The sequence below is a fragment of the Mus caroli genome, unplaced genomic scaffold (assembly GCF_978045245.1).
Source record: "Mus caroli unplaced genomic scaffold, Mus_caroli_1 scaffold_12, whole genome shotgun sequence".
NCBI lineage: Eukaryota > Metazoa > Chordata > Mammalia > Rodentia > Muridae > Mus > Mus caroli.
The window spans coordinates 8,696,396-8,721,604 of record NW_028227267.1 but is presented as its reverse complement, the minus strand read 5'-3'; the positions used below and the strand labels follow the sequence as shown (position 1 = coordinate 8,721,604).

The 25,209-nt window shown below is 41.2% G+C and overlaps 1 protein-coding gene across 3 annotated transcripts in view; it reads right to left on the bottom strand.

Moving 5' to 3' along the window:
* Fhit (fragile histidine triad diadenosine triphosphatase) overlaps positions 1–25,209 on the bottom strand; it is a 1,639,467-nt gene that overhangs the window by 1,240,867 nt on the left and 373,391 nt on the right. The gene's annotated exons all lie outside the window — the stretch shown is intronic.

Below are 25,209 nucleotides of genomic sequence, written 5' to 3'. Positions count from 1 at the left end.
CACTGTATGCAATTTGCTGTGATTACAGTAAAGTCCTGCAGTACTCTTTAATGGACTAAATGGAAACCTGTCACACATTTTCTCTTCTCAGTATGTGAAGGGCACGTGTATAGAGAGAGGTGTGAGAGAGTGGTACCAAGTTCACTCTATGATTCTTAAACAAGGCAGGTAACAGCAGGAAAGACTGGGCAGAGCATGTGATTGTGGTACATTTCCGTGGATAAGAGTAATGTATGGGCCCCCTTGACCCTGACCCACAGGGGAAGGCACACACATGTTAAACTTACTTATCAGAGGAGAAAGAATGAAAGAAAGTAGAGCTTGGGAATGTATCAAAGAGATACAAAACCCATTTTAAATAAGGCACAACTAGTTGGGACTTGGGATAATCTTGTAGTAACTTTACTCTCTCTAGTAAAAGGTAAACTCTTGCACATGTATTGCCAGTAACATCAAGGCTCACATCATTGCGTCTTATTCCAGAACCTTAGCTAAACATTCTGATTTGGCCAAACACTAAATCAGTCAAACTTAATAGGAGAAACATTACACTATTGATTAGGTAATCGATTTAAAATATGCATGAACTTAGCACACAGATGAGGAGTGTTTTAGTCAGGGTTTCTATTCCTGGACAAAACATCATGACCAAGAAGCAAGTTGGGGAGGAAAGGGTTTATTCAGCTTACACTTCCACATTGCTGTTCATCACTAAAGGAAGTCAGGACTGGAACTCAAGCAGGTCAGGAAGGAGGAGCTGATGCAGAGGCCATGGAGGGATGTTCCTTACTGTCTGGCTTTTCCTGGCTTGCTCAGCCTGCTCTCTTATAGAACCAAGATTATCAGCCAGAGATGGCCCCACAAGGGGCTTTCCCCCTTGATCACTAATTGAGAAAATGCCTTACAGTTGGATTTCATGGAGACATTTCCTCAACTGAAGCTCCTTTCCCTGTGATAACTCCAGCTGTGTCAAGTTGACACAAAACTAGCCAGTACAATTGACCCCTTGTCAACTTGACACACAAACACATCCCTAGTAAGCCTCAATCCTTACATTCTTATTCATCCCCAAGGTCTAAATAACTTTAAACGTCCCACAGTCTTTACATATTCTTAAAATTTCAATCTCTTTAAAATATCCATCTCTTTTAAAATCCAAAGTCTTTTTTACAATTAAAAGTCTCTTAACTGTGGGCTGTTTCTTCCTTAAAGAGAGAAAATATCAGGGCACAGTCACAATCAAAAGCAAAACTCAATCTCCAACCATCCAATGTCTGGGATCCAACTCACAATCTTCTGGGCTCCTCCAAGGGCTTGAGTCACTTCTCCAGCCATGCCCTTTGTAGGACATGCATCGTCCTCTAGGCTCCAGATGCCTGTACTCCACTGCTGCTGCTCTTGGTGGTCATCTCATGGTACTGGCATCTCCAAAACAATGCATGACCCTTTCAGTCCTGGGCCATCAATTGCAACTGAGGCTGTACCTTCAGCAATGGCCTTCCATGGCCTCTCACAATGCTGAGTCTCAGCTGCTCTACGTGACCCCTTCATGCCTTCAAAACCAGTACCACCTGGGTGACCCTTACACATTACCAAGTCCCGCTGCAGCAGGAGTACAACCTTGGCTATCTCTGGAACACAGCCTCTTTGTGCTTTCAGAAAACACTTCCCAGAAGATGCCACCTCAACAATGCTGGTCTCTTCTTAATCACTGCTAATTTCTTAGCTCCAGCTAACCAGCATCAATAGTCCCAGTAATGCAAAGGTTTTGCTTTAGTAGTTCTGGTATCTTGTTAATCATAGCTGATTCTTCAGCCCCAGCTAACCAGAACCACAGAATCTTCACAATCTAAAATAGCAATGGCCCTGAAAAGAGTCTCTAATTTTTCCTCTGAAATTTCACAAGCCAGGCCTCCATTTTCTGCACTGCCCTCAACATTATCTTCCAAGCTCCTACACAACATCTGACAGAGCTCTTAACACCGAATGGATCTTCTAGCCCAAAGTTCCAAAGTCCTTCCACAGTCCTCCCCCAAACATGGTCAGGTTGTCACAGGAATACCCCACTATGCTGGTAGCAATTTGTCTTAGTCAGGGTAAGAGTAAGTTCTAGAAATAAGAAAATAAATCAGACATCTCAACAAAAAGGGATGAAGACATTTTGCACTATTTAGACCATTGATTTTCATACATTTCAGATAAAATTATTGGTATTGGGGCATAAAGAACCCTCTGCTTAAACACAGCATTTTGTTGTTGCTGTTGTTTTGGTGTTTTGTTTGTTTGTTTCTCTCTGCCTCCAGGTTATAGGAGTGCAAACATTAAGTCTTGTTCTTAGATTCCCCTATCTTTTAATGTCATGTGATCATTCCTCCTAAAGACTAGCCAATACTCAGGGCTGGAGAGGTGGCTGAGCAGTTAAGAGCACTGTCTGCTCTTCCAGAGGTCCTGAGTTCAATTCCCAGCAAGCACATGGTGGCTCAGAACCATCTATGAGATCTGATGCCCTCTTCTGGCTTGCAGTTATATATGCAGGCAGAATGCTCTATACATTAAAAAAAAAAAAAAAAAAGACTACTCAATGGTCTTCTCAAGTATAAGATCAGTTATTTCTTGCTGCCATAGTGAAGACACAGAGGTAGCTATCAGCATCTCTCATTTCTTTTAAAATCATAAACCAGCCTTTTCTTTTCAAATGTGGTCATTCACGTCTATAATGATTTTCCAAATTTTGTTGAAATCATTCTTAGTCTTCCAAAATCAGAACAAGTAGCAGAAAATGTTTTAATTTATTTATGAATTAGGTCTGGTCTTCATTATTGCTACACAGCTTCTGTATTACCCAATGTTGCCTATAATATCCTGACAATTCCCCCACGGGTATGTGTTTGTTCTCTGTATTATAATCTTGTGATCTGCTGGATTTTTTCTGATCTTCTAATTTGTTCTAAATGAGTGAATTTCATTGGTTTTGGTTTCCACTGTTCTATTTATTAAATTCACTGTGAATGTGGTATTTATTTTCAAAGGAGTCATAATTCTTTATTTCCAGCTTAGTATTAACAATGAGTTTATTAAGCATTATATTTTTAAATATCACAAAGACAAATTTTGTTAAAATATTAGTGTTTAATGTGTTCTATTTCCTGGCAAAAATAAATTAATGCTACATAACTTTTCCCCATTTATCCAAGTTTCTAAGAGAAATATCATTGTTTTAAAACTATGTTAATGGAAACAGAAACACAACAGGGAAACTGAAGGGAGAATGAGGAGCACATAAGGCCAAAGGCAAAGCAAATAGTGCGATATCTGAGACTAAAGGGGAGAGAAGGAGAGAGGGCGAGTGAGGGCAGGAGGGGGGGGGAGAGGGAAAGAAAGAGAGGGAGGGGAAGAGAAATAAGAGGGAGAGAGAAAGAGAGACAGAGCACAAGGAAGTGGAAAAGTATGAGTTCCCACAATATGTACTCACTGATAAGTGGATATTAGCCCAAAACTTAGGATACTCAAGATATAAGATACAGTTTGCTAAACACATGAAGCTCAAGAAGAATGAAGACTGAAGTGTGGACACTATGCCCCTCCTTAGAATTGGGAACAAAACACCCATGGAAGGAGTTACAGAGACAAAGTTTGGAGCTGTGACGAAAGGATGGACTATCTAGAGACTGCCATATCCAGAGATCCATCCCATGATCAGCATCCAAACGCTGACACCATTGCATTCACTAGCAAGATTTTGCTGAAAAGACCCAGATATAGCTGTCTCTTGTGAGACTATGCCGGGGCCTGACAAACACAGAAGTGGATGCTCATAGTCAGCTAGTGAATGGATCACAGGGCCCCCAATGGAGGAGCTGGAGAAAGTACCCAAGGAGCTGAAGGGATCCGCAGCCCTATGTGTGGAACAACATTATGAACTAACCAGTACCCTGGAGCTCTTGAGTCTAGCTGCATATGTATCAAAAGATGGCCTAGTCGGCCATCACTGGAAAGAGAGGCCCATTGGACATGCAAACTTTATATGCCCTAGTACAGGGGAACGCCAGGGCCAAAAAAATGGGAATGGGTGGGTAGGGAAGTAGGGGGGAGGGTATGGGGGACTTTTGGGATAGCATTGGAAATGTAATCGAGGAAAAGATGTAATAAAAAATATATATAAAAAAAGAAAACCTTCTCTGATAAAACAAATTCAAGAATAGTATCTTAAGTGAATATCTAACAATAATGTATTTCTTCATGTTAACACTTGAATAATTTTTCCAGCCACCTTTAATAAATTTTGAGTCAGAGTGTCAAAAAAAAAAAAAGAAAGAAAGAAAGTGGAAAAGTGAGAGTGGGAGTGAAGGATAGGGAAGCAAGAATGAGAGAGACAGAGAGTCAGAGACAGAGACACAGAGACAGAGACACAGAGACACAGAGAGAACATGAGTAATGTGAATAGCTACCTGGCTCCTGAACTGGAGAGGGAGCATCACAGGAAGTATAGTAAGCAAAACTACAGAAACTTCCAGGTTCTTAAAGTCATGAGTAAACGGAAAATTAAACTTCATATACAAACTTCATATAGCTGTCTCTTGTGAGACTATGCCGGGGCTTAGCAAACACAGAAGTGGATGCTCACAGTCAGCTATTGGATGGATCACAGGGCCCCCAATGGAGGAGCTAGAGAAAGTACCCAAGGAGCTAAAGGGGTCTGCAACCCTATAGGTGGAACAACAATATGAACTAACCAGTACTCCGGAGCTCTTGTCTCTAGCTGCATATGTATCAGAAGATGGCCTAGTCGGCCGTCAGTGCAAAGAGAGGCCCATTGGTCTTACAAACTTTATATGCCTCAGTACAGGGGAACCCCAGGGCCAAGAAGTAGGAGTGGGTGGGTAGGGGAGTGGGGGGGGAGTATATGGGGGACTTTTGGGATAGCATTGGAAATGTAAATGAAGAAAATACCTAATAAATGGAAAAAAAAAAAAGACTGAATGAACCACAAGGGATCCATGAGATTCATGGATGGGATGCAAATACTTCCTGACGTTGCTATTTCTGTGTTGCTATCTACACTTCAGTTTCCATGACATGTCTCAAAGTGTGAAATACAAATCCGACCATCCCATACAATTTCAAGAATTCTCACCCTGCTTGAAATGAAGTTCCATCAACAAATTCACAGGTTGATGTCTGGGTCAAACTCACAGATGACTGGAATATTTTTAAAACATTATTTGGAAACATGGAAATGGAAGTGCCTGTCAATGTCAAATATAAAGAAGAGTGACTGCGACAGAGCCAGACAGTTGTAAACCACTTGCCATGTATCCGCAGTGGAGGGAGAAGAGAACAATCAAGAGGAACTGTGTAGTGTGTTTTACTGTGTAGTGTGTTCTCTGCTTGGGATTGTTCACAGAGCTGTACCCACTTCAGGCTTTGGTGCTTCCCTCCCCCACTCACCCAGAAAAGCGGACTCTGGGATGATCTGGATGTGGAGAGTCTGCACGTCTTTCCTGAGTGACATTATTTTAAAATGAGCATAGCATAAGATAACACGCACAGGAAATAGAAAGAATCAGAAACGGATGTTAAAATAGTATCATCTTCCCACACAATTTTAAATATTTATAAATTAAACATCACTAATAAAGATGTGCCATATAGGAAGAAAATTGTGAAAGAATAAGATGAACTAGGAATTTAGAAACTTATGTTAGTGTGTGTACATATATGTGTCATACCATATAAAATATGATATATAAAATATATATCATAAGACACAAAGGCATTACAGTGAGCCAAGCAACCAAGGCACAGCCATATTTTAAGGAAGAGGATTTAAATCTAAAGCCAGAGCCTCAGCTAAGAGTGGCACAAAACAAAATACCACCGAAGAGCTCTAAAACACCTGTAGGATGCATGTTATATCGCTTTGTGTATTCAAGCTGACAGTAAATATTTGAGAACAAACAACTCAGCTAGGCTAAAAGATGAAAACAAAGAAAAGCACCCATGTAAACACATACTTATCCAAACCACCTTGACTTTAAGGAAATACCAAATTTCCACCACTGAGTCTTTCCAGGTAAATGAAGGTAAGGCAAGAGAGGCCTTTACTCCACATGCTACTATTTTCTTTACACACACATTCTCTCTCTCTCTCTCTCTCTCTCTCTCTCTCTCTCTCTCTCTCTCTCTCTGTCTCTGTGTGTGTGTGTGTGTGTGTGTGTGCGCGCGCTCATGCATGTGTGGGAATGAGATGGGCTTTACTGGAATATATGCATATATGTATATAACAAGCTTTGATTATATTGACCCCTTATCTTCTTTTATCTCCTTTCCATCCTACTGTTTCAATACTATCATTTCATAACTTTCATGTATTTATTAATGAATATATTAATTGATAAGGTTAAATAAGACTTGATGTGTAAGCATTATTCACAGGACCTGACTTAGAGCAGATATCAGTAATATTGTGAGATTTTAACCTAAGCAGTATTCATTAGATCCACATTCACATGCATTGGAGAAAAACCTGCCTTTTTCCCCAAGCTTGCTTTGTCAGGTACAGCCCCCTAGAGCAACTCTCACTTGAAACTTTAGGCATGGAGGATGTGCTGGCAAGTTTTATGTTATCATGAGATAAACTAGAGTCATTTTGGAAGAGGGAACCCCAATTAAAGAAATGCCCCGACATGACTGGCTTGTGGGTCAATCAATGTAGAAGGTAGGTATTCACACTCCTAAGATTGTGGTCCTGGGTCCCAGAAGGAAGCTGACTGAGCAGGCTATGTGGAACAAGCTTGTAATTAGCATGCCCCATAGCCATTCCTTCAGCTCCTGCCTTGTGTGCTTGCTTTTACTTTTGTTCATGATAGACTGTGATCAGGACATGTAAGATGATTTTGGTGATGATGTTCTATCACAGCAATAGAAGCCCTAAGACATTCTGGCTTCAGATGAATCTGCTGTCCTCAACTGGGATGCATCTCAGAAGGCTGGCTCCTCAAAGCCAGAGACACAGCATAGGTATCCCAAGCCACAGAGCATCAAGAGAGTATGGTAACTTTCTCCATCAAAAAACTAACTGAAAAGATAACCCAGTTGGTAAAGTGCTTGCCTAACAAGCATGAATACCCATGTTAAATCTCTAGAATACACATAAAATATCTAAGCGTGGTAGGCTGATAATCCCAGAACTGAGACAGGATGGTTCTTGGGAATATTGGCCAGCCATTTGAGCCTCCTTGGAGAGTTTCAGGCTGGTGGGAGATTCTGTCAGAAGAAGAAGAAGAAGAAGAAGAAGAAGAAGAAGAAGAAGAAGAAGAAGAGGAGGAGGAGGAGGAGGAGGAGGAGGAGGAGGAGGAGGAGGAGGGGAAGAGGGGGAGAGAAAGGAAGAGGGGGCAAGGGGGGAGAGGGAAGAGGAAAGGAAGGAAGGAAAGAAAAGACAAGGAAATAAAAGAAAAAAAGAAAGGAAAGGAAAGATGCATGATGTCTGAGGAAAAGCATAAGAAACTGTCCTCTGGTCTCCACCTACAAGTGCACAAGTGTGCACTTGCACCACTACCCCCAAACACGCCAAAAGTAAAACATCACATTTCTATCAATGTCACTATAATCAATAAGCAATGAAACCCAATCTTATGTCCAAGGGATCTCTCATTACCCCTATAGCAGATGCCTCAAAAATCTAGAAACAAGTGCTTTCTCCTTTCTCTTTTTCTTCCCCGACTTTCCTTTCTCTCTTTCTTTCCTTGAAACTGTTGACTGAGGTCAATGAAGATCAAACGGGGCAATCGAATAGATTTGCCTCTGAGCCACCATATCTGGACCGACCTCATTGTCAGGTCTTTATATGATCTCCCTCCAGGGTCCTCTGTGATGGAAACAGTGGTCTTGCTGGGCAGTTTCACCCTCAACAAATGAAGAAAGAAGATTTTTCTCCTGGACGTGTGCTTACTGCAGCTCAGACACGTTCTCCTTCCCTTCCTTCTTTGTGCTCTCTGCTTGCCACTGCCCACCCTGGCCACCAGTTCATAAATTCATAGTGAGTCTCTGGATGTAGCCTGTGGTAGCTCTGGTGAGATCTGAGGCAGACATTCCTGTTTCGGGTGCTTGGTCAGCAACTGTTTTCCACCCCTCTTCTCAATGTCCTTCCTGAGAGCGTTTGCTTCCTGCCCTCTGCTTGCATCAGCTCTCCTTTCTCCTGTTTGTTTTTATGCCTTTCCAGCATTACAGTGCAACTCCTGTGCCCTTACAGATCCAAACTTAGGGATTTAATTCTACTATAAAAGTGCCCTTTCTAAGATAATTTTAGCAACATTAACTGAAAGAAAAATTTCACACTTTTGGAAGGCCATAGCCTCAGGTCTCAGCAATAACTTTTATCATGTCTCATAATAATGACTACAGTTATAGTACTTTTCTTCGGTCCAAGTGTAACACTTCAAAGATTTCCTCTCTTCAACTCCCAAGATTCTGGTTCAACCACTTTAGGAGTCTAGAGGTGCAGGCTTTTGAGTCATTAAGACAAGGGTTCAAATCTAGCTTCTGGCAGTAAATTAACTGGGTGGAACCCTGTGAGCCATTAAGCTTTCTGAATTTCAATTTCACATCTGACAAACGTACCAAAATCTACCTAATGGGAACTCTGTGAAGATAAAGTGAGGTAACCTTTGTAAAATATATGCAATGCCAGGTACACGGTAACATCTAAACAAGGTTGTTATTTCTTATTGTTATGTGGGCCTGGATCTGCTTCTGCCCTTGGTGTTAGCAATCAGGCACCTCCATAGCCAACCTGAAGGATCTGGCAACAGCAGGACAATCTGGCACCTCTATGGCCAGCCCCGGGGGGACCTGGAGACAGCAGAACACCTCATCACTAGCTGCTGAGAGGCGTCACATTCCCACTGTCATTTCATGCTACGTGGTCTCCTCCTGCGCATGTGTGGCCTCATTCAACCCCCACCCACCCCATTTCTTTCTTCTACCCAGAGGCAGCCTCTTTATCCCCTCTCCTTTCCCAGAATAAATCTCCCATGTGAGACCTGTCTCAGAGTGTGACTTCTTGAATCCCACCACGTAGAACCAACACTTGGGGTATTTGGGAACCACTACGAGTTCACAAGATCTCAGATCTTGGTCCAGCAGAGTGGGGAAAGGGGATCTTCTTTGAGATGACTGTTCAGTGTTAGAGCTTTTCTTTATTGAAAGAAGTGGAACACCCCTTCTAGACACTATTCTGTGAAACAGCTCTTGGATCATACTCGGTGAGACTGCAGCTTTCTTTATCCGAAGTGAACAAGGGAACACATACCTTGGGGAGTGGGGAGTGGCTTTTCAGGGCGACCATACATTATTGGCTGGGGTTGGTGAGTTGGGAATGCTTCATTTCATGAAAAGGGATTCCAGGTGCTTATGCCTATACTGTGGCCAAGAGGCTACCAGACTTCCCCCAGAAAGATGGAGGTGGGGTCAGGGAATCTCAGGCTATGTGCCCTGGGGGCATAGCGACTGAGAATAGGGAGGGGCTATCTTTACACCTGAGGAAGCCAAGCTGAGATTTTGATCTCAAAGTGAGATTTTCTAGGTTCAAATAACTCCTCCAAGTGGCTTTTCTTATGGCCAAGCCTCCTGTAGTTATGAATGACATGAGGGAAACTTTCCCTTCACAAAGGCTTAGACAGGTCCCTTAAATGGCAGACACTGCAGAATATGGTGTGAAAGATTTATAATCCCAGCAGTGGGGAGGCTGAGCAAGACTGAGGTCAAGGCCAAGGTCAGTGTGGATTATACAGTGAGGTCCAGGCCAGCTTGGAATATGTTGTTAAGACTCTGTTTTGTTTGTTTGTTTTACTTTGTTTTTGTAAACAACAATAACAAAAACAAAAACTACAACATTGATATTAAGTCACTGGACCCCAATCTCATACATACAGACTGTGGCAGTCTGACTGAGCATCTTCTCCACGGGCTCAGACGGTTACAGACTTGCTCCCTAGTGGGTGGGCTGTTTTGGCAGGTTTGTGGCATCGCTGGAGGAAATGTGTTCCTGAGGGCAGGTTTGGAAGTCCCAAGAGCGTTGTGCCATTACTAGTGACCTCTCTGCTGAGATGTGACCTCTCAGCTGTTCCTGATGCCATGCATGCCTTCTGCCATACTTCCTATCATGATGGTGATGGACTCTAACCCTCTGGAACCTTAAGCCCAAATTACCTATTCTTTCTATAAGCTGCTCTGGTCACAGTGCTTTGTCGTAGCAATAGGGCAGAAGGTAATACACTGTCTAGTACATTATTTTCATAATTGAGAAGTTACTACATATTTTCAATTGAAATTAAAAGTTGGCAACAAACAAAGTTAGGAGTTTTTTTTTCCACATACAATAACCTAGATATCTAGTTGCATATTTGCACCAATCACTGACTCTCTAATGTCATAAAGTATACCTCCTTTAAATATTTTTATATTAAAATTTTTTATTTCATTTACCCTCCAAAACTAAATATTTTTGTCAGAGATTTTAAAACTAACCCCTACAAAGACAAACTTAGAAATTGAATTGCAAAAATCACAGGTTACTATGGCCAAAATAGACACGGGCTAGAAGGATGAGACAAGGTGCCAATGAGGTGACTTGGCAGACAAAGGCTCTTGTCTCCAAGTCTCAAGAACCTGAATTCTAGCCTGAGGACCCACATGGTAACAAGAGAAAACGAATCCCCAAAAAGTCATCTGTGGGCACCTGAGTACCACAGCATGAACACATACCTATGAACATGCACAGGGAAACAAAAGAAATGGCAGTAAAGAGAGGCTGAGACAAGGTAGAGCAGAGAAGAGAGGAGAGGCTGAGAGGGAACACAGTCCAAGGACAAGTGCTGTCAGGAGTGCTGCCCCTCCACACAACAGCACAGGAAGGTCATGGAGCTCATGATGCTGGAACCGCTCTCCATGGAAACAGATGAAACAATGGGACACCCCTAACTGCACATGCAGAAGGAAAAAAAAGCCTGTCATACCTCTCTACAGAACTTTTGTCAAAGTTCAGCTAGCTATCTAAGTGCCATTAATTGGATCCAATCCATCAGAATAAGTCAGGCTTTTACTCTGAGACAAAGACATTCTTATAGGGTACAATGGAAAATTCACAGATGGGTCCTGATCTTTAGAGAGAGACCTTGAACACACTCTTGTATCAAGCACACCTGCTTTTAAATGCTACTTTTGCCGTTTACTTGTTGGCAAAGTTTCCTAGTTATTATAAGTTGATCTTCCTGATCTCTAAAGTAATAAATGAAGAACACTTCTCTTTCGGTGACCCCCCCCCAAATGTGTGTGATTTCCTCTTTCCCTTCTTTGACCCACACCTTTTTAAAACCCAATTCTTACTTTTATTTGTGAAATTTAAGCATGCAAAGTCTTATTGACAAGTTGGTCAAATTGCTACACTACAATGTGGACCAAGGGTGGTTTCTTCTCCTTTGAACTTGGGGAAGTGTGGACTCTACTGTTTGCCTGTTTCCTTTCTTTTCATGCTTTCTTTCCAGCAATAACTTGTATGAACCAAGGTGTTTTGGATAGTCTACCTTCCTACATATTCCCTTCAGTCCCTTTTCCCTCCTTCTCCTTTTCCTTACCCAACCCGCCCCCCATCTCCTTTATTTTTTATTTATTTATTTTTAACATCTCCAAAGAGTCCTTCCCTGGTAGGATAGTGAAATTTCCAGAGACTGCATCAAAGATGCCAGCTCTACTGACACATGGAAAGTTTGAAAAAGGAGCATTCTGCAGGGAAGAGTCTTAAAAGACCGGTACTGTAGTTCAAACATCATCTTTCTTCTCCAAAACTCACACTGAAATTTCCAAATGCGATAGATTTGAGCTATGGTGTGGCATTTAAAGAGTTAGAAATAGTTGAGAGGTCTCAATGCCCTCACATCAGGAGCACATGGGTGCTTGACAGATGAGCGGTGCTTATACAGCAAGGCTGCAATTTATGTTTTTAGATGCCATTTTCACCTCCATGATATGCTTTGATCATATTCAGACCCTGACCCTCTCTTGTCCCTCTCTTTTCTATTTATCTCCTTTTCTCTCTTAAATACTTCTCTGAATACTTCATGTCTTAAAAAACAAACAAGCAAGCAAACCTCTATATTCTGCATAGGAGAGAAACCCAGCATTTGCTTCCCCCTTTTCTACAAATGATGTCATTTCATTCTTCTGCATGGCTGAATAAAACTGTAGTGGGTATACTTCACATATTTTCTTTATCAGTCATTTGCTGATAAGTATCTAACCTGGCTCTACTTTGTGGCTACTATGAACAGTGCTGCCAAATGTACGCAAATATGCAAAAATCCTACTACTGGCCCTTTCCTTTAAGGTATACACTCAGGATTGTCTTATCTCCACTTTAATCTTCTCGTAGTCCTTCATTCTTTCACTACTCCGGGATTCTTGAGCATGCTATTTCTTAGAAAGAGCCACTAGGAAGCAATATGAAGTTGAATTTAAGACCTGTGTTCTATCGGCCTACCTTCATCAGTGCTGGTCACTGGAAAGTACGGGATGCTGAGTGGTTTTTTTCTTACCATGTCAAATATTAGGGCCTCTGAACTTGCTTTCCCTCTCTCTGGTGCTCTGTATCAGGGTCTTTAATCCACCCTGGTCTCAACTCCGTTATCTTCTCTTCAGAGATGCCTTATCTAACAATTCAGTCTAACGCTGTCCTTTGCTCTTGTCATTTTCTTAACGGGTCTCATCTTATCTTAATACTCCACTTTATTTGCACATTCATTGCTCATCCCTGCCTTTCCCAAATGCACCCATCAAAGACATCTTCAAGACATAAGTATCTTCTTTGTGGTTCCTTTACCAGAGTCAGGTTTCTGTCACTAGGTACTTGTGTATTTATATGGCTTATTTTGGGCAGCACTGTAGAGGGCTACATCAAGTAGCCTCTTGGTGCTTTCATCAAGTTGGAGAGAGTGGGGGGGTGGGGCGCAGAGGAGTTGACATCACTGTGGGACAAACACAGGAATGGAGATATCAGTTCTTTGATGGCTTTCTTCCTGGAGCTTATGCCATCAAGGCCCCAGGCCATGAGCATGGTGCTTCCAATATCCCAGATAGCTCTTTCTCCAAAGTTAAATAAACAACTCTGGGAACACCCTCAGAGTCACAGCCACAGGTATGGCTCACTAGCCTCCTAGATGACTCGAAAGACAGTCCAGGTGATAATGAAGATGGGCCATTATGGCAGGTTCTTACCCCCTACAGTCAACTACACCCAAGAAAATCCCTTAGGATGTTCTCCGTGGCAGAATCAAAACAATAGGTACTATAATGAAAGCTTTCCAATTTTTGGAAAAAGCCTTCTCTAACTTGTCAGGATCCATATAAATAATTTATTTTACCTAATCATTGCTTTGAGAAGTATCATTCAACAGTGTCACAGCAAAAAGCTCAGTACAAGGACACAACCTAATGAATGCCCCTACATGCCTTAAGCACAGGCCTCCTTTCATACTCCCCCTTCTCCCCCCACACTTGTTTTTTCGGTTGTTTTTCTTAATTACAGGATCAAAGTGCTCTATCTCTATACTACCCCCTCCCTTAACCCAATTCCTCTCAAGAAAGCCACAATATTAGCTAAATACAGCTTGGGGGCATCTTAACTTGGGAAGATTATAAATTGGAGCTGAGAGAGTTTCTTGGAAATCATCTCAATTCTCCACAGAATAAAATATGATGCAGCTTCTCAGCAGGTCCAATAAAAGACTTCAAGCATAAGTGCACATCTGATCTTTGGGGATCAGATGAAGTCATTGGTATACTGATGTGAGTTTACTAAGCATGTATTTTTAATGCAGAACAAAGCATGTCCATACTGGGGTCAAACTCAGCACTAGAATGTTCACAGAGAGAGAGAGACTTGGGAGAAGGAGACAGACTTTCAGCTCTTGGGTTATATTTAATAAGTAACCTATGTTCACTGATGGGAGAATCAATAAACTACCCTATGTTATTTAAGTCAGCACCCCTTTCTCCTTCTTTTGTGTAATTCTGTGCATATAATTGGGAAAGTTCCCTGCACACAAAGTGTAATTTCATTCTCTTCAATACCACTCTTCTTTCTTAATCAAAATAAAATATAATAAAACAATCACACTGAAACTGACCAAAGCATACCAACAGAAGGGAAAGAGCCCAAAAGAAGACACAAAATTTAGAGATGCACTTGTTCACACACTTGGGAGTGGGGGGAGGGGGGCGCAGGGGGACAACCTAAATTGAACTCCTACAAGATGGGTATGGGGAGACTGAAGTGGCCAATTCTACTTCCAGTGGAGGGAGGGGGACATCAACCCACCCATAAAACCTTCAACCCAAAATTTGTCCTACCTGTAAAGGATAAAGATATAGCAGAGACTGAGGAAACAGCCAACCAGTGACCTGCCCAACTTGAGACCCATCCCATTGGAAAGAGCCAGTCCTTGACACTATTAATGATACTTTGCTGTGATTGCAGACAGGAGACTAGCATAAATGTCTTCTAAAAGGCTTCATTCAGCAGAAGATGGAAACAGATGCAGAGACCCACACCCAAACATCAGGAGGTGTTCAAGGAGTCTTGTGGAAGAGTGGGGAATAGAACTGAGCCAGCTGGAGGGGATAAGGACACCACAAGAAGACCTACATAGTCAACTAACCTGGGTCCATAGGGGCTCAGAGACTTAATCACCAACCAAAGAGCATTCGAGAGCTGGACTTAGACCCCCTAGACATTTGTAGAAGATGTGCAGCTTGGCCTTCATGTGGGTCCCCTAATAATTGGAGCAGAGTCTGTCTCTGACTCTGTTACCTGCCATTGCATCCCCTTCCCCTACCTAGACTGTCTGGTTGTGCTTCAGTCAGGGAGAATGTGCTCAGTCCTACTGCAACTGGAGGTCCTAGGGCTTCCTTGAGGAGAAGGGGGTGATTAATGGGGGAAGAGATTTGTGACAGTGGGACTGGGAAGAGAGGAGGGATGGGGGAGGGGGATTGGGATGTAAAATGAATAAATACATAAAATTTTAAAAGTACTAAATTGAAGCCATACCGTATAGCAGAGGACCTGTGCAGATGTGTGTAGGCCCTGTGCATGCTGTTTCAGTCTCTGTGAGTTCACATTTGTTTTGCTGAATTGATTATAGGGATTTGTCCTCTTCTTCATACTCTCTGGCTCTTACACTCTTTCCACAGGGTTTCCTGAGCTCTGAGAGGAGTAATTCCATTTAGAGCTCTGTGGCCCAAGGTCTCTCTTCTCTGCATAATGTCTGGATATAGGTCTCTTATTTGTTCCCATCTGCTGAAGGAAGAAGTTTCTTTGATGGTGGCTGAGTAAGACACTGATCTGTGACTATAGCAGAATATCATTAGGGGTCATTTTATAGCTATCTTTTCCTTTCTTTTTCTTTTCTTTTAAGGACCAGTAGTATTTGTTCTTACTTTGGCTTCTGGGCTATCTAGTCTCTGGTTATTGGTCACCCAACCAGTGTTGGGTATGGGTTCTATCTAGAAGAGTGGGCATTAAGTCAAATCAGATATTGGTTGGTTACTCCTACAAGCTTTGTGCCACCATTGCCCTATCATATTTTGTAGACAGGTTAGCCTTGTAGATCAAAGGTTTGGTGGCTGGATTGGTGTTTACATTTTTCTTTCAGTAGGCTTCAGAGTACTAAAGATTCTAGAGCACAGGAGCAAAGGTTATATGTAGGCCCCAGCTAAACCTTTTCATGTTAAATGAGTTGTGTGGGTGTGATCTACATACAATGGGACCTTGTTATCAGTTTGTGAAGGTCAGCCTATTGTCTCAGCAACAGTCTGGCTTGCTCAGAGGTGAGAAACCTTACTACAGCAGGTCCTGAACATTCCAACATACCTGAAACAAAGAAAAAGAACTTAAAAGAGCCTGTATGAATGAAAGAGGTCCTTAAAGAGGAAATGGACAAATACAGTGAGAAATAGTAGAAAACATAAACAGGGGAAGGAAGTGAATAAAATTACTTAAGACCAGGAAATGGAAAAAGAATAGTCAAGCTAAGGGAACTCTGCGAATGAAAAACATAGAAACCCAAATAAGAACTTTAGATGCCGGCTTCATCAACAAAATACAAGAGATGAAAGAGAGAATCTCAGGCATTAAAGATATGATAGAAGAAATGGACTCATCATTCAAATAAAATATTAAATCAACAAAACTTAACATGCAACGTATCTGGGGCACAAAACATCCAAGAATCTGGGACACTATGAAAAGAACGAACAAAAGAATAAGAGAAATAGAGGCAGGAGAAGCCCAGAAAATATTTTCAACAAAATCATAGAAGAAAAATTTTCTAACCTAATGAAAGGATGTGCCTATAAAGAAGCATACAGAACACCAAATAGATTGGATCAGAAAAATCCAATCTATTGGCACATAATGACCAAAACAGTAACAACACACGATAGAGAAAGAATATTAACAGTTGAAAGAAAAAAAGATCAAGTAACATGTAAAGGTAGATCTATTAGAATTCTACCTGAATTCTCAATAGAGACACTCAAAGCTAGAACAGCCTGAACAGATATGCTACAAACTCTAAGAGAACAGAGATGGCAGCCCAGAGGACTATGCCCAGCAAAAATTTCAATCAGTTTAGATGTTCAACATCAATAACCCTCTTTATATTATGCTTTCTGTCAAAAATCATAACATGATGGCTCTGTACAACCTTCAGTGTCTTCTGGACCAATATTTCCCAATTTAATGTGTATATATATAAAATAAATTAATTAATATAATTAATATATATATATATATATATATACACATACACACATATACAGAGAGAGACAGAGACAGAGATTAATAAATAGAGATAGATTATCATACTTCGGGCTGTCCATAAAGAAATTGCCTGCTTCTACATGATAACCGCCAGTTGTGCCAGCACCATTTGTTGAAAATGCTGTCTTGATCCATTCTTATCTCCTTGTACAAAGCTCAAGTCTAAGTGGATTAAAGACCTCCACATAAGACCAGAGACACTGAAATTAATAGAGGAGAAAGTGGGGAAAAGCCTCAAAGATATGGGCATAGGGGAAAAATTTCTAAACAGAACAGCAATGGCTTGTTCTGTAAGATCAAGAATTGACAAATGGGACCTCATAAAATTGCAAAGCTTCTGTAAGGCAAAAGACACTGTCAATGAGACAAAAGGCCACCAACAGATTGGGAAAGGGTTTTTACCAATCCTAAATCTGATAGGGGACTAATATCCAATATATACAAAGATCTCAAGAAGCTGGACTCCAGAAATTCAAATAACCCCATTAAAAATGGGGTTCAGAGTAAAACAAAGAATTCTCAACTGAGGAATACTGAATGGCAGAGAAGCACCTGAAAAAATGTTCAGCATCCTTAATCATCAGGGAAATGCAAATCAAAACAACCTTGAGATTCCACCTCACACCATTCAGAATGGATAAGATCAAAAATTATGGTGACAGCAGATGCTCGCAAGGATGTGGAGAAAGAGGAACACTCCTCCATTGTTGGTGGGATTGCAAGCTTGTACAACCACTCTGGAAGTCAGTCTGGAGGTTCCTCAGAAAATTGGACATAATACTACCAGAAGATCCAGCAATACCTCTCCTGGGCATATACCCAGAAGAAGTTCCAACTGGTAATAAGAACACATGCTCCACTATGTTCATAGCAGCCTTATTTATAACAGCCAGAAGCTGGAAAGAACCCAGATGCCCCTCAACAGAGGAATGGATACAGAAAATGTGGTACATTTACACAATGGAGTACTACTCAGCTATTAAAAACAATGGATTTATGAAATTCTTGGACAAATGGATGTATCTGGAGGATATCATCCTTAGCGAGGTAACCCAATCACAAAAGAAGTCATTAGATATGCACTCACTGATAAGTGGATATTAGCTCAGAAACATAGAACACCCAAGATATAATTTGCAAAACACAAGAAAATTAAGAAGAGGGAAGGCCAATGGGTGGATACTTCATTCCTCTTTAGAATAGGGAACAAAATACCCATGAAAGGAGTTACAGGGACAAAGTTTGGAGCTAAGACGAAAGGATGGACTATTCAGAGAATACCCCACCAGGGGATCCATCCCATAATCTGCCACCAAACCCAGACACTATTGCATATGCCAGAAAGATTTTGATGAAAGGACCCTGATATAGCTGTCTTGTATGAGGCTATGCCAATGCCTGGCAAATACAGAAGTGGCTGCTCACAGTCATTTATAAGATGGAACACAGGGCCCCCAATGGAGAAGCTAGAGAAAGCACCCAATTAAAAAAAAAAAGAATATATATATATATATATATATATATATATATATATATATATATAAAATTGCCTGGATTGAATTACAAAGAAAACAAGCAGACTTGAATCTCTCGGTGCCATATTAATTGTACAGTATTTTACTTTATCACTTTGGGATATAGACTTAATATAAGCCTCTAAAAGACAAACTAAAAGCCAGAGCTCAATATGTACTATGAATATTATACATATATATTATGAATGTTAATTTTTCATATCATCTCAATTGGGTCCTGGGTTACCGGAATACTTAATACTCTGACATTTTCAATTGTCATTCCTCATCCAGGAAACTGAAGTCCAGACTGCAAAATGGTCAGCCCTCCTTTGAGGAAGAAGGGTATGTAGCCTCACGTTGAGTTGTCTTGCCCCACACTGCAACAGAGGCCTTGAATTCTGTGTAAGAAGACCTTTGACCCATGGATGCTAATCAGCAAGCCAGAGTCGTTAGCACTTCTTAGTTTTGTCAGCCTCCACGACAGCATGAGACAATTCAGCACAATAAATCTCTTTCCATGTATGTTTATAAATATTCCATTAGTTCTGTTTCTCTGGAGAACCCTGACTGGTACAAGTGTTAAACCCAGAGGAAAGAGTAACTACTTCCATCAGTCTGCCAGCCAGACCCAGGCCTCTTAAGGGGCGACTCTTTTTTTTTCATGAGCCATTATACTGTACTCCATGATTCACTTCAGAGATCTTGGTGGGTGCTGGAAACTTGGTTGTGTTATATCAAGATGGAGTGGATCAGGGAGGATACTGTGAAAGCAGATCGAAGGCTCATTAGAAAGGCCAGTCACAAGGCAGCTTGGAAGACGCTGGTTCTCCTTTTCAGTACAAAGAGATGAAAGGGAACCGAAAAGTCGGGATGGGCAACTTGTACAAAGAAGAAGTCAACCAGCTACTTAGAGGTACTTATATTTTGTCTCTCATTGACTTAATCAAATGTTTAGAAACACACGCTATGCTATACTCAGACTCCCACACCTGTGTCTATAGTGTGACAAGCACCATTCACTGCAGCCAGTAGGCTTCCAGAGGAGAAAAGTAGGCTTTTCTCTAGGTTGGAGAAAATCCTTCCTTGAGTCCTGTCTGATTCTGCTAGGGAGGTTGTCTCTAAAGGTGCAAATACCAATTTATAAAATATTAGCAGGTTTTCCTATTAAATAAAAATCATCTTTATATGTTTATATTTTGAAGTCAATTGATAATGTTCCTACTTCTTTTACAGCTTTTAAAGTGATTTTCAAAAGGCCTGTTTAGATTAACTTCCAGTACTTGGGATTTGAGCAGATTTCACAGGCCCTGAAATCATGACTAACTGTGTATTTAATGTCCTCATTCCTTTTACCAAGCCCAGTAGATGACCTGCTCAAGTGCCTAGAATAAGCACAAGGTGAGGCAATTCCTGACAGCTGTCACGTTTGAAAGCAGCAGTAGATGAAAGCCAAGAGGAAAGCAAGGTCGTTGCTCCTGAAGGTAACAGACCTCAGGAGAAAGCAAGGCTCCTTTCTGTGGCTGAGCATGAACAATAGTGTTTAGAGCAGTTTAGCCTTTCATATGCAGGACATACTGATCTGATGAGCTTGTGAATTGGGATAGAGGCAGTTATGTTTTCTCCTTCTTTTCCTATTTGAGACAAGGGGGCCCACTGTATCTCAGATTGGCCTCAAGCTCACAGTGGTCCTCCAGCTTCAGCCTGCAAGTGTGGAATACCACCACACACCCTGATTAGTGGCCCAATGTTGATTTAAACATAGACAGTCTTTTTGTATGTGGGTGGATTGGTTTGCTTTGGTTTTTTATATACTATATAACTAATTATATAACTATATAACTATATACAACTACATATATATGTGTGTGTGTGTGTGTGTGTGTGTGTATGCTGAAGGAGGTAGTCTGGCAAAGAGCTGGTATCCTTGGCTATCCCCAGCCCAGGCTTCTTCTCTTGTGCTAGTCTTACAGGAGATGCACTCTCACTGCTGGCATACTTGCTAGTCTTACAGGAGATGCACTCTCACTACTAGCATACTTGCTGAGGCAGCCTCCAGCATGGACTCTCCATATATGCTTGGGAATGATGAAGCAAAGAACTGTGAATCAGAGAGTTAGTGTTTGCATGAAGTCCTATCGAATGACACCCCCCCCACACACACACACACACTTCCCTCTTATCAAAAATGAGCCTATGTCCCAGTATAGGGGGATGTCACAGCCAGGAAGCAGCAGGAAGCAGGAGTTGAAGGGTTGGGGAGCAGGGGGAGGGGGGAGGAGATAGGGGACTTTTGGAGAGGAAACTAGAAAAGGGGATAACATTTGAAATGTAAATAAAGAAAATATCTAATAAAAAGGAAAAAAAGAAAAAAATCCAGTCTTTTATGTTTATATCAAAGTGTAGAGGAGTTGGAGAGATGGCTCATCAGTTAAGAGTACAGGCTACTCTTCTAGAGGACTAAGGTTCAATTGTCAGCACCCACATGATACCTCACAACTGTCTGCAATTTCTGTTCCGGGGATCCAACACCCTCAAAGATACATACATATAGGCAAAATACTGATGCACAGAAAATAAGTAAATCTTTTTTAAAAGTATAGAGAAGTGGGTATATGTCAAACAACCATTGCCATGTCAAACCAAATTTGCTTTCCATTAGGAAGAAGAGATGGATGGGAACCATCAGCACCAACTACTCACTGGTAGCCATAGGAGCAGAAAAGGCCAGAGCGCCACACCTCCAGGCTCCAGGGGCTTCCTGAGGTATACTTTGTGCAAAGGACCCATTTCCACTTTTTCATCATCTCTTTTTTCTACTGCCTTTCTGTTGGACTGAGATGGATATGTGCTGTGAGGCATCTCCCTGCACATGGGACGAACAACATTCTCTCTCCTTGGTTCTTCAGATCGACTGAAAGTGATCTCTTTCAGTAAATTGCCTAAATCAAGTTCTGTTTCTGATGTTGGTATGAAACCCAGATCCTTTTGTGGCATGGCTTTGCCATTAAGCAACACCTCCGGTCTCATGTGAATAGATTCTAGCCTGTGAGCAGAAATATACGGACGCTTCCAAGAATAAGTGTTCCTTTATTTTATGAGAAAACTCTTCTTTTGTCTACATTTTATTTCCTTTTCTAGATGTATTTCATGTGAAAACTTTCTGCTTGGAGCTATGTAGCCATGAGCTACATATGTAGCTATGTTTTGACCATGAGACCAAAATATAAATGACATCAAGGAAGAAAGACACTGTAATGTTCATGATATCACTGAGCTACCAAACTAACTATCAGGCTCTCTGACTCCTAGCTTATGAGTAAACAAATATTCTGAGGGTTTTTATTCAATATTCCCCGAGTTTTCTATTATTGTAGTTGAAACAATTTAGAATTCACATTCTTTCTATCATCAACTTTATTTTCTACAGGACAGGAGGAACATTCGATAATAACTCAAAATTATACTGTTGTTAGCCCAGTGACATCCCCCTGAGAGTTCTAGTGCCTAGTGGTGAGCTTCCCAGAGCCTAGAGAATATGCCTCTCTCTCTCTCCCCTCAAGGAACTCCTCATTTTCCATCCACAAGAGAAGTAAGCTGGTAACTCCATCCAAAAATAAGTCAAAACAAGCAAGAAAATTTGCACAGATCATGTAGAAGCCTGGGCTCAGGATATGGAGGGGCAGGGTCAAAGGCTTTGTGTTTTGCAGAAAACCCTACAATGAAATAGACACCCAGGCATCCACTGGGATGGTCACTCCAGACAGAGGAGTTTGCTTACTGGAAGACAGATGTGGGAAAAAATTGACCCAGTTGATGCTTTCAAAATTACAAAAGACACAGCAGATACAATGCACCAGGGTAGATGCATCAAATCTTAGATAAGCAGGATTACAGTAACCACAACACACAACTTCCAGTTTCCCTCAGCTGATATCCTTCTTTGTTCTATTGTCAAAGTACTCATAAAACTCTGAATGTCATGTTTATCTCCATTTTCCTGAGAGCTACAATGGCTTAGCATCTCTTTTGTGATAAAAATCACTGAATTCGATCACAACCCACAGACCTGACTCCCTCTCCTCATCTCCCATTACATTCTATTTTCTTCATGCTCCCAGTGATGTCATCTTTCAATGCACAGCATCTACTGTCCTCTCTCAGGCGCAGAGACAAGGACCATCCCAGATGCCTATGAATATTCTTGCCTCATGAATACCTGCCATAAATGGCTTCTTCGAGTGTATTTCACTTTCACACAGAGGTGAAGCCTACCCTGTGCCTGTGCCTCTTCAAAACCAGGTTCCCAGCTTGCTGCAGAATGCTGCCCCAATGCACGCTTCTCTTCTTTGTATAATGTCACACTAGTGATTGGTTATTTAATGGCTATTCACTCTACGTTGTAAGGTTCGTGAAGGCAGGGGCCATGTCTTTCTTGTTCACTCGGTTTGTAGCACATAATAAAACTCCATGTGTGCATAGTGAAGGACTAGTTGTAGTTTATGATTGTGCTGTCACTACTTTGCAGGGTAGGGGAATAACCACACTCAAGAGCAAGGATGAGAAGTAGACTCAGGAAATCAGAACAGAACAAACAGTTGTCAGGGATAGCTTTAATCACTAGATATACCTGTCACCGTTTTAGTTAGGCATTAACGGAAAACCAGGATCCTTCCTAACATCTTTCACAATTTTACACAACTGAGGATAGGGCAGTAGCAAGGAATCAGCCAGGCCTGGGTTTATATTCTGCTTTTTTCTTTATCACTTGCAGGATTTAATCCCTTCATCCTTGGCTTTCATCAAATATAAACTGGGAATAAGGACAAAAGTATTCCAATAGAGTTGTGAAGAATAAATGAGATACCACATGTGCTTAGCATAGACTGAGCTCACTGAGTACTAGGTTGGCCTTGTTCTATGATCATTGGTAAACACAAAATATAAATTTAACTCCATCAAGAGACTGGAGGAGCAGCACAAATGTTAGCTAGCATGGTGATGAGTTGTGCTGTCATTGTTCTTTGTACCAGACAAGTCTAGAAGTCAGCACTTAAGAGTGCTGACAGGGTCTCCTTACAGTTATAAAGGTCTGTGTGTCTTTCTTGGTCCTCACTTTGGCCTAGTGCCAGCCCTGGAGCAGGAAAATGAAGCCTGATGGTAGATGAGGTTGAAACATAACTATCTTCACTTAAAGAGCTTGAACCTATCAGGACATTGAATTTCATTCTGAAGCTATCATAGAATATATTCACGGACACAGTAAGATAAATTAATGTTCAGAAACTTCTATTAGATGTTTAACATTGTTTTGAAGCAGATGCTCTTGGGCACCCAAGTGATTGGCCTTGAGGAGAAAAATATTAATACAACTTGTATAAAACCTTTGCAATGCAGTACACACTAGTTCTTAGTACCTGATAAACATGCAGTAGTAGTCTTAGATTAAAATTTCCAGTGTAAGGACACAGAAATTACAATTATTAGAAAAAAGAAATCAGAAGATCAGCAAAGTGGATTTGTTTTATATTAAAAACCTCCTAAGCAATAATATTATTTCAATTTAAACAGCATCAAAGAGAACTCATAAAATAGAGAGATTCTCCTCTGTGACATGGTCAAAGCAAAGGGCAGCAATGAGGCAGCATCGCTCATCATGTCTACCTGAAAGTCAATAAGAGCAGATCCAGTCCCAGCTGTGGCTTCACCTGCAGCTGGAGCCGTACTTGCTCACAGGGCTCATCGATTGACTTCCTCTACCAAGGCAGCCCTAGGAAGCAAGGGCTTCTGTTCCCACCTTGCACTGTGACAATAAAACTCGTCATGTTCCCACCTGAAAAGGGGCATTTTGATGGATGCCTTATTGTAACTATTACACCTGACAAGAAGCCTACCACTGAGTTGAGACATTTGTGAATATCTCGGTAATAGGAGAGAAATTGCATTCACTTATTCACTTCAGGGAGAAAAAAAAAATCTGTACTGCTGCTTTGAGGCCATTCAGGGTGTGTCATGAAGAAACCTAGCAGTGCTCGTTGGCTCTGCCAGCAGTCCCTCAGGGCTCCTGGGGACCTTTTTTTTTTTCTCTTGAAATATATATAATCATGGTCTGCAATGCCTAAGTGCAACAGGATGATTTAAAAGTACTATGATAGCTGTCTCCTGTGATATTTATCTCTCCCAGTCTATTCATTTGTGATCTAGATGAAAACGTGGGATGCAATCTGCATATTGATATTCCCTAAAAGGTATCAGCAGCTCTTCACGAAGGATGTTTTAGCTGCTTTAGAAATCTGAAATATTCTACAGTTGTGGAATTTATGGCTGTCATTTCCATAAAAATAAAGCCCTACTAAAAGAGACTCATTTTTTTACACACATAGATGCATTAAGTGTGTGTGTGTGTGTGTGCTTGTGTGTGTGTGTGTGTATGTGTTGTTACACATGCTACAGCACATGAGTAGATGTCAGAGAACAACTTGTAGGAGTCAGCTCTCTCCTTTCACTGTGTGAGTTTTGGGAACAAACTCAGGTTGTCAGACTTGGCAGCAAGTGCCTTTACATGGCAAGCTATCCTGCTGTCCCCAAGACATATTCAACTGTTCTAACTAATGTGTGGTTAAATACGTGTGCTCTGGGAAGAGATAGATCTGGGTCCAGTTCTGGCTTCTTGTTAATCTCTGCATGAACTCGGGTAAAGTACTCGACTAGTAACAGATATATTAAATTATATTATTCTTACTTAGCATGGGAGAGCTTAAATGTTTAATGTTAATATTTTCTGTTGACATATCTTTTTTTTGGTACATAGGCTAAACATTT